Genomic DNA, 9184 nt, shown 5'->3' with positions numbered 1-9184 from the left:
CGTTTGGAAACACCCGTCTCAAGGCATTTACATCTACATCACAATCACTCCTCGGCAGGCATCCGGTTCATGGGTCTTGAACATGTACCACAGCCTCCTAGGAAAGGAAACTGGGACCTAAAACTAAGACAAAGAGAGGCGTTTTGGATTTACCATCTCAAAACGCTATCTCCCCTGGGGTTAAAAATGAAGGGTTTTCATATTCCCCGTTTATTTAAAGTACTGCAATAATTCTGATAATAAATGGTATCTTAAGTTATGCCTGTATATATGTATATATTCTTTATTTATTTCTATTAATATTTGGTGTTCATATGTCCATTCACTTTACTTGTATTATAGGTCTAAGAGTTTATATATTGTATTATAGGTCTAAGAGTTTAGGGGTCTGTTTTGTGTTTGAAAAACTAATGGGTTACTATTTAAAGTGGCAAAAACAAAAATAATGTCGGCTTCTGTGTATGATTGCCCATATAGCCATTGTACTTATCCCTTACTGGTTTACAACGGTTATAAGTTGTTTCTTTAATTGTACTAAAGCTACACAATACAGCCATAAGAATCAATCCACATACTTGACCTATATGACACAATTTGGACATTCCAAGGGTTAATTGTTAAGCTATGGATACTGCCCTTTAGACATAGTAAGTATCCATTTATATCTGTTCCGGGCAGGGCACTCAAAGGGTTAATTCCCTTCCACCTGATTATGTTCAGCTTTCTGTTCTGGCCACCTCTGACATAGAAATGTGGGCTGACACTATGGTGTGTTACACCACACCCCCACAGCCCCATTCGCAGGAGGACCAGAGCAGCTTAGACACAATCACAGGTGATTACAATAAAGCTTATGAGCTTAAGGTATAAATTTACCACCCGGACAGTTTCTGCTCACTGCTGATACCCCTGAGGACGGCGTGTGGTCACGCCGAAATGTACGTCGGGTTCTTCTGTGTTTTTAATACTCTTTGAGCACTTTGCTCTGAGCACCTTTTTCATTTATGTTTTTCTAGCATGTGTGTGTAACCTGGGGCTTCAGATGTTATGACAGCATTTAGATTAGAACACCCACAAAGGTGTTTTATAGGAGATAGGGTATTAGCATAGCACTACTGTTTGGTTGGGAGTGTGTGTTTCTCCCTTTCCCTGTTCTCTCCTACTGCTTTGTTACCTGAGTTATGTATGGGGGTACATATTGCCTTCTATCCCCTCTCCGTTTTTTGTGAGGGTTCCTTTTGGCTATTAGGCTCCTGACTAGCCCTGTTCCTACCATACATATTTCTCCCTATATTATTCTGTCCATCACTGATAACCCAGGTTTTTAATAGATTTCAATAAAGGCTTTTTAATTTTTTTGGCAACTACACTACTGTTGAGATTGGACTGGGTATTTACCCTCTGGGCGGTCTTTATATAAGACATCCCTTTTGGGGTTTTTTTTCTTCCTTTTTTCAACATGCCAGTTTGTTGCTACTCAGATAACCAGGCAACCTGTCACATCATCAACAAAGGTCGTTCCAAATCCCTTACGATCATGAGATTTCTGAGGAAACTCACTTGGTTGGCAGCTTGTCATAATTTTTCCTATGTTGTTTCCATGTTCCAGGTGTATGTAACACAGCTGCTGACAATTTGTCTCGCTTTACATTTCAGGCGTTTCATCAAGCACTCCCGTCAGCGGCGCCCACAGCCACCATCACTCCAACATTTCAACAGCTCATACTGGACTAGAAACCATCATGAGCATAGCAGGACATTGTCCCAATTGGCACTTTCAAACAATACACACAAAACATACAACAGAGCTTTCACACTATTCAAAAGATTCCTTCTGGTACATAACATCATGCAACCATTTGTTATGACACCTTTGTTGGGGTTTGCTTCCTTTTGCCACCTTAAACTTAAAATGTCATATAACACCATCAAACTTTATCTCACTGGCATTCAACGCCACATGCTAATCTTACACCCAAATAACAGTTTCATGGCCTCTCACCAAATTAAGACCATACTCAGAGGTATTTAGAAATCAGAACCCACACATACAGCCCAGAGGCTACCCATAGATAACCATATCTTTAAAGCATTATCTAACCTGTTTGACTTAAAACCGTTTTGACACCAATACAAACTCTATCATCAAAACAGCAATATACATAAATGCAGCCTAAATGTCTAAACAAACACTTATGGTAAGCAGCTGATAGTTATATAAAGTGCACTGTGCAAATCAGGGAAAAGTGTGACCAATCCGCCACTGATGTTCACTATCCCTTTGCATTAAGGGTTAGAGGCACAATTGATTATACAAATACTGCTGTTACTAGTCCACTACCAGTTCAAAGTATATAAAGTACCAAGCAAATAAAGTGAGAACAAATATCAAGTGCATATAAACCAAAATCAAGCTGCTAATACCAAATTTGCAGAGTTGAAGTATAGCTGGGCTCTACGTGTTTCATTGGGGAACCGACTTCCTCAGGAGCTTCTAACCTCTCTTGCCGTCTTCAGCCTTTTTATTTTTAAATTCTTTATTTTTGGAGTGCAGAGTTAATTACACACAAAGCAAAATGACAACATATGCTGCACTGTTTTTTGTAATCAAAAAGGTAACAAGAGTGATTAACATTGTCTAGGCAAACATATATCAGGACATTCGATTTAAACTGATGATAGGTACTATCAGATATGCATATGTAATAATAGCAAAGAATTGAATAGCTAGACATGCAAGTTATATCACGAAACAATCAGAAAGCAAGTTATAGGCTAATTAAAGGGTGAGACAACATTTGTAATATTACTATATGACTTGCTGGGTTAGTACTCGAAAGAGTAGACCACTGGTGAGGAGATTGGACAGTATGGTCCTGCATCTCAGTGTGTAATGAAATTATAAGGAACAGAAATAAAATCAATAATAACGGTTTGCAAAAACTATAAGAGAAGGAAGTGATGTGGCATCAACCTGTGTAGGTGACTACGTTGTGTATGTGATGAGCCTAACGCCAAGTTCAACTTATGCCCCTGGGTATCAAGAGCGGAGCGGTATCAAGTCTCTATACTTGTCTGCAGGTATGATCCACCGTTGTGCCCCTCTCCAGCTCCAGACCGTCACCGGGACTGAACTCGGGACTTGAGGGCTCTCTGTGGAGGATGTCTTCACCCGCTGGGGGCGGCATGAGGGACCAGGATTTGGTCGTCGTTTTGTGCTGTGGCCCCTTATCCGGGAGTGCTGCGAGGGTTGCGGTCCTCCCGACGTCCGCACCAGGGTGCTGTTACTTCGGCGCTTGTGTGCCCGCTGCTTGCGTCTCCATGCTGCTGCGTGGGGAATATGCCGGGCTGCGTCTGTAGATTTGATCCGAGTTATCACAGTTTGGGCCATGTGAGTAGTGGCATGGGCCCGGTCTTTGAGTTTCTGCCAGAGTTGATCACATATTCTGTCGAATGCCTGTAGGAGCGGGTCCACAGTAGTGGATGACTGTGGGTAGGCGTGAATCGCTGTAGGCCCTGGCGGTGCCGCCATTTTAGGTAGCAAGCTGTCTTCCTTCAGAGTTGTAGCTTGTCAGGGTTTTGCAGGGTGAGCCACACGATTACACCAATGGGGACCGGGATAACCCCCACCGGTCCAAAGGGGGGGAGAACAGGGCTTTCGGGTCTGTTCTGAGGACGCTGGTAGGTCCAGGTTTGGAGATCGGCCGTTTCTCCTCTCCGTGGAGTGCCCAGACATCTAGGCCGCAAAAGATTTCCAGGCCACAAGGCTATGTGGTGGAGCTCCAGACTTGGTCAGGTAGTTACCCCAGCATACAGGGTCAGGTAGGTTCACGTTTGAGTGTTTGCTGCAGGTATAATCCCACCATTAAATAGTTGAATTGAGGCTTTATGTGAGGAGCTCACACCATGTGCATCTAACCACCATGATGGCCAGGCCCCGCCCCCCGTCTTCTGCCTTTTTAAACGCCAATCTTCGCACCTCAAACGATGTCCGCGCATGCGCAGACCACTTGGAACTCAATGTCATAGGTCATGACGCATGTCCATTGGCACTGCGCATGCGCATAAACCATTGTGAGACGCAAACTAACTTTATTGACAATATGCGCACAGACAATATAGTGACAACATGTCACTATGTTGTCTGTGCGCATATTGTCAATAAAGCGTCTAAGCGTGGGGTGTCCGTCACAGTGGAATAAAAATCGGTGTCTTCATCTGCGTAGGAAAACCCTTTTGAATTGTTGAGTCAGTGTTTCTACCAATACTCCGTCTCGTGCTGGTACAATGGTGGTGAGAGTCAAATCTTCCACATTTTTACTGCTATGTTCCTTCTTGTTGATTGCTCTTTGTGCCTCTGGGGACCACTCCTTAAACTGTGGCCAATTCATGGCCATGCGTGTTCCTCCACCACTTCAATTCTTTTCGGTCATCGGTCGTTTTGATGGCGCAAAAAAGATCCTTGTACAGAGTGTGGAAATTCTCTCTGCAGGAGAGGTCAAGATGCTTGTGAAAGTCCAGCAACATCTTCTTAAAAAAAAAAAACTGTCCTCCATGTAGCGAGGGTTCTAACAATTAAGTTCTTCCAAAGCTTTCTTGTAGATGCCCCTTCTTGACCTCCTGGTTGCATTTTTCCACGTACTCCTGAAGCTTGAGCAGTTGCTCGTGACACCAAGCCTTTGAATGATCCTCTCGTACCTGAACAGCCCTTTCTTCCTTACTGGCCACGCAAAAACGTTTCTTGGCAACCTCCACGTCTTTAAGCTTTTTCACCCAGGGCTTATGGGCCTTGCTAAATCCTTATTCTGCATCTCAAGTCTATTGGAAGCCTCCAATCATTTGCTTCTGAAATGCTTCCTTCTGCCAATCCCAGACCTTGCCACTGTCCTCATCCCAAAGCAGATTACAGAGGTCCGCATGGATCTCGCTCAGCGAGTCCACAGCTGTAAAAAATGGGGGCCAAGCCTTCTCCAGAGTACCATACTGAGAGCCTTTCTCTTTGGAGCCCCTCCATTTCTGGCTTCAGTCTGAAAGTTGGTGCGAGTAGTTTTTCTCAATATTGGCACATTCCCGGAAGCAGCTGACAAGGTCATTGCATAGCCTGTTTCCATCCTCAATTTGTTTTACGGTGTGATGAAAATTACCAGCCTCCCAGAAGCTGCTTCCCATTGCCTCCCCACTGGTTTTCTCCTCAGACATCGCCGTGTTTTTCTTGCAGCACAGAATGATTGCAGATTAGCATAGACCTCATAGGCAGATGAAAAACTGTAAAAGAGGGAGGGGGAATGCAGACCTGCACATACCTGTGCTCTTCCAAAATCTGTACGAAGCAATGAAAGATGGATGCAGACAGGGGATGTGAGGGCTTGGTTGCTAGATAAAGCTGAGACTGAGTGTGATAGAGGTAGATGTTGCTGTTCGTCCTGTCAGGTTTCTTATTTATTAATAACGTTGAGGCTCTCAGCCATTCAGTGACTCTTCCTTCATAAAACTGGCTTGGAAAGAAACTTTTCCTTTTCATGTTTGTTAATGAGTTAACTTCAAGACAACAAGAATAATTCTACAACAAGTTAGACTCAAGAATCCTGGTTGTAGAAAGTATATGTAGGTGGGTGTAGAATACCCATAAGTATTGTTATGTCTCTTTAGCTCTATCTATGAAATTTGGTTTATTTATGTGTATAGGGCAAGAGCCGAGCTGCAATAAGGACTTTGGTAGTCCCAGTGCACTCTTTGCCTATCTTCACCTTCTACCTTGATGAAACTGAAATTTCTCAGTGGTGTTGACCAAATCTGTTTATGTATATAGACCGCGTTGTGTATATATCCATTTTTACTTTTGGGCTTCTGTATTTACCAGAACAGAGTAAAAACTGTGAAGTCTATAATGGTCCATAATGCTTTGGCAATGCTAACAAAAACAGATGCTGGGAGTCACCAAAGACCTTGGGGTATAATGGTAATACATCTAGCCTTAATAGTTTTAACAACTCCTTTTAAAGAATTCCCTCTAGCATGACTTCATTTGATATGCAGCTGAGCAAGTTACCCAAGTTAAATTTAATTATCTTGGGCCAAATAGAAACCATTTCTTGCTCATGAATAATAGATGGGTTTAACCCCTACACTGCAGGAACTGTGATGACTCTATTGCAGAGCCAAGGAACACATTAAATCCTACCAGCATGGAAGGGATTAATGACTTTGGAAGAGGAATCAGAGTTGAATGGATGGTGAATAATTGAAGAGAGCTGTGATTTCCATTCACAGAGAAGTGATGATGAAGTCTGATATCACTAAACATGTTGAAATTACACAGAGAAGGAGGAAAAAAAATGATACAGGTTTCCTATTGCACTGTGTTAAATTAAATTAAGATAAAAATGTTATCCACTATCGCTTACACATTTAATATGCCTTATTAATAACATGTGGTATGAAATTATAACCTTCCCATATTTTTTTTTATTCAGGTCATCTATGCTGCATTAAAATATTACATTGGGCATTTTTCTCAGTATATAAAATTTATCCCCAAGATTTCTCATTTCCAGAAGAAGATTCCAAATGTGTCCTACTGCTTACAAGCATTAAAAGTAAGCATTTCTCTTTCCAGGCAGGTATCGTCCCCTCTACCTATGCCTCTTCTGGTCCTCTACCAGGCAAGTTTGGACTCCTCTAATGTCCACAATGGCTGGCTGCTGCGTATTAGTACCCAGCTGGAGTCCTTTCCTTCACCTCTGAGGCATATCACATGTGTGCTTTTTTGGAGCTGATTGGGGTCTCCATTTCTTGTAAATTGTCATTTCTACCACACTGGAAGAATCTATAAATATGTCTTTACACAGAGATACTTTTTTAAAGAGGTTGGCCAATATTCTAAATTCTGCCCCTAAAGTGTCAAAAATAACTAGAGGACTGTCATGACAAAAGACAGAAAAAAAGAGACGTAAAATAATCATAATCATGTTTATATATTTATATTCTCTCTCTCTCTCTCTCTCTCTATATATATATATATATATATATATATATATATATATATATATATATATTCAATAAATATATACTATATAATACTTTTTAACTGCTTCTCTTATTTTTCCCTCGATTGGTAATTTTTCTCACCTAATCTGTAAATAAAATGGTGGTAAAATGCAATTATGTGTACGGCAAAATATATACATAATATTTATAATACAAAGACAATTTGTCTCTTTAGATTGCCGGGTGCCAGACTTTTTTTTTATCCATATAAATCAGAAGTTTTGCTGCACTCATCAATTTATTATCCTTATTCAAAATACATGAAATCCACAGATCAACATTTTGGTACTCTCTCTACTTTCATCAGGATCAGAATACCTGATATAATATTTATAATATGAAGATATTTTACAGTATACTGATTTCCCATTTGTCTCCCTTTTGGTTCAGCTGATTCATATCCAGAATCAGGTTTTCAGTAATGGAATTCTGTCAAGCCAAACTGACACTAGGCCAAGACTTGTCAGTCTAAAAAAAATATATATATATTTTTGGAAGGTTCAACCAAACAGAATTTTCTCAACTAGAAGACACTGCAGGAGGGACTATACAATTGCAACCACAGGGTGTATTAAACAAGAATGTGGGATGTAAGAACTCAGCCAAGTAGTCATGTCACCAACAACATTTTTGAGGCTTCTATCCAAAAAGAAAAACAAGCATGGACTTGATTGGGGCATGGACATGACTTCACTTGATTAATTTCCATAATTTGACTGCAAAGGAAACTCCACTAAACTACTTTCACTAATATTCAGTCCAACATGCCCACTCAACATTATATACAAGCTGGCAATGCAACAACAGCTATTGCTAGCTTTTCATAAACCATAAGGAGACAATTGCATGGCTAAACATTGATGTGACATGAAATTTGCACAATTTTTGGATATATAAAGATCTCGAGTTAGGTACACATGCCTATCTATTAAACGAAGATACAGCTTATCGAGGGCTATCTAGACATGAAGAGTGCTGGTTGCTGAACAATAGTATACAACACAGAAGTAAAACATAAAGGAAACTGATGTAAGTCAGTACAGAGTAGAGTGAAAACGCTCAGATTTCTTAATCTGACTACGTAGGGATAAAGTAGATGAGTGTGAAGACACCAAGGCTTTTCCATTGGGTCCAAGGTGACAGTCATGATAAACACAAATTGTTTTAAAAACTCAATGGTACAAAGTGCACTGGCATTGCTAAATCAAGAGCCTAAAATACCTTTTACAATTGACTTGTAATTCCATCCTTTCCATATTTTAACTTTTACCTGCTGAGATACTCAGTGTGTTGGAGCTCACTAGCTGAGTACCTCCACCAGGTCCGCTTTCTCGCTACTACCAGGGGACACTGGAGTGATTTAGACCCAGCCTGTAATGATATTGATGTTACAAAGATTTGGAGTCCAGCAGCCAGATCAGCAATGTTTTCTGCCAGAAGTAGCCACTTGTTACCCAGGTGGTTGAGCCCTTGAGCCTTGAGTGGCCATCTGGTCTTAAGCAGAGATGAGAGACTGGAACAGAAAGATGGTAATCATAGTGAGGCAAGCCGAGGTCAGTGGGAAGGAGAAGCAGCAAATTCAAAATGGTCCAAATTCAGCAACAGGTAGGAGAAACAGGAACAAGCTTGATTATAGAGTACAGGAACCACAATAATCTGGCAAAGGTACAGAGACAGGAAGTTGCTTATATAGACCAAGGACCAGACACAGCTGAAGAGAGTTGTCACTGATATCATTGCTTGTAGAGTCAAGGTTATTAGATCTCAGGCAAATTTGCAAAAGGCAGGCTGGTGAACTGGTAAGGAAGAGGTTTAGTAGCATGTAAACCATGGTTCAAAACCCAGCAGAGTCTGTTCCTCGCAAAGCCACCAAGCTCTTCCACTTGAACGGTGTAAAGTCGCCATATGGGCAGTCGTAATTCAGGACAACCACCCCACATACCTATCCCAATAATGCACTGACACTAGGGTATATGGAAAAATTGCCCACAGCTTTATTAAACAATCTCAAATAACAATTAGAATAATTATAATAATATAACCATAATAACTTAACATATAAACATGGGTCATTGCCCCCCATACTCCGCCCTTGCTCCCGTATCCTTCTGTTAATATAGGACCCCAATATAAATAA

General features: G+C 41.0%; 1 pseudogene; it reads right to left on the bottom strand.

Annotated features, from left to right (window-relative positions):
• Positions 1-4135: 4135 nt before the first annotated feature.
• On the bottom strand, positions 4136-5394 carry LOC134601815 (protein kinase C and casein kinase II substrate protein 3-like; annotated as a pseudogene).
• Between the last annotated feature and the right edge of the window lie 3790 nt (positions 5395-9184).

The sequence above is a fragment of the Pelobates fuscus genome, chromosome 3, assembly GCF_036172605.1.
Source record: "Pelobates fuscus isolate aPelFus1 chromosome 3, aPelFus1.pri, whole genome shotgun sequence".
In the NCBI taxonomy this organism is placed as follows: Eukaryota; Metazoa; Chordata; class Amphibia; order Anura; family Pelobatidae; genus Pelobates; species Pelobates fuscus.
This window is presented reverse-complemented; position numbering and strand designations above follow the sequence as displayed.